This window comes from Dipodomys ordii, unplaced genomic scaffold (genome assembly GCF_000151885.1).
Source record: "Dipodomys ordii isolate 6190 unplaced genomic scaffold, Dord_2.0 Scaffold28, whole genome shotgun sequence".
Taxonomy (NCBI): Eukaryota; Metazoa; Chordata; class Mammalia; order Rodentia; family Heteromyidae; genus Dipodomys; species Dipodomys ordii.
Window position 1 is genome coordinate 15253840 of NW_012267244.1, and position 1763 is coordinate 15255602.

Sequence of the window (1763 nt, forward strand, 5' to 3'; positions counted from 1 at the left end):
AGGATCGCGGTTCAAAGCCAGCCCGGGCAGCAGAGACCGTGAGACTCCTATCTCCAATAAACCACCAGAAAACCGGAAGTGGCGCTGTAGCTCAAGTAAGGGCTGGGGGGCAGCGCCCAGGCCCAGAGTTCAGGCTCCACGACCGACAAAAAAAAAAAAAACACACACAAAGAAAGTTGCAGAATGCACTGGTGAGATCTGTCGCGCCAAAGTCAGGGCTCTGAACCTGAGTCTTGATACATGGACATGAGCTAGGACATGTGAGTGGATACTTCTGAAGATTTTCACTGCTGAACCCTCATTGCCTGCAGAAGTAGCCTTCCTCCTTAAAAGCCAATGTACAGAAGAAAAAGGGGGGAAAAAAAGCCAATGTATTCTTGTCCCTTCTCTTAGAATATTTAACTAGAAAACAGCCTACTAGAGGCCACTTGTTAGGCTTCCCTAGTAAGGTAATAGGGCTGGGCCTTCAAGAACTGCCCTGCTTCCTCCCCTCCCTGCAGCCAGTCTGATAAAAAGGCTTTAGCTACTTCACAGACCAGACAGGGAGAAAAGGAGATGCGGCAATAGGCAAGAGCCAAAAGATGCTTGTAGGACTAGATTTTAAGGATTATTTTTTAAGGTGCCATTAGAAGATTGGTCAAAAGTGGAGATTGGTATGAGTTTCTACCTTGTAATTCAAGATTTGATCTTTTGCCAAAGCCTCTTAAATGATGCAGACTCACTTGTGGCTTACACAAGTATAGAAAAAAGTATCCCAAACTGAGCTAACTCCATTGTAGCAGGTAGTGGAAGAAGAAATTAAAAGGCTTAGGGAAATAGGTCTGCTAGTTTGCTACAGTGTAGAATATTAGAATGCTACAATGTGTATACATGCAATATTTTAGGATTTCTAGTTCCAGGAGTTAAGTAGGAAGAAAAGGAAAAAGGAGACACATTTCCTGTTCCCCCGTGCAGAAAATGGGAGTTACTGATTCAAAACTTCCTGGAGGGGTAGCTCCCTAGTAGGGCTCCATGTTTATATCCTTAATTCTTCCTGAACTGGAAATTTTTCCTCATTGCCAGATTGAGGTTCCCTGTATGAAATTACTGATTGGGAGAAAGAGGAAGTGACAGGCTGAGAATTAGTGTACTAAAATCCCTATTAGCCAATTTTTTTTTGGGGGGGGTCCGGTCATGGGCCTAAACTTTGGGCCTGGGGCGCTGTCCCTCAGCTCTTCAGCTGAAGGCTAGCACTCTACCACTTGAGCCACAGCGCCACTTCTGGCTTTTTTCCTTTTTGTTTATGTGGTGCTGGGGAATTGAACCCAGGGCCTCATGCATGCAAGGCAAGTGCTCTACCACGGAGCCACCTTCCCAGCCCCCTATTAGCCAATTTTAAGCAAGTAAGAGATTTACATGAAGGCAGTCCCTGAGCTTACCTTGGCATCCTTTTTTTTTTTTTTAAGTTTAATTTTGTCTGCTCTGTAGGTAATCAACTTTCCAGGATCTCAAAAACATTGTTCAGGTCACTATTGGTATGTTAGAGACATTTTCCATGAGTTCGATTTTAAAATGACAAAACCCTTAGAACAGAAGACTATTTTAGCTCATAGTTTCAAGCTAAATAAACAAAGAAGAAAGGAGGAAAAAAATTCCACATTCCTTTCCTTAATGCAGTCCCTATAATCTTTAGCCTTTAATTTTAGTCAGTCGTGGGGCTTGAACTCAGGGATTAGGCACTGTCCCTGGGGCTCTTCAGCTCGAGGAGAGTGCTCTACCACTTG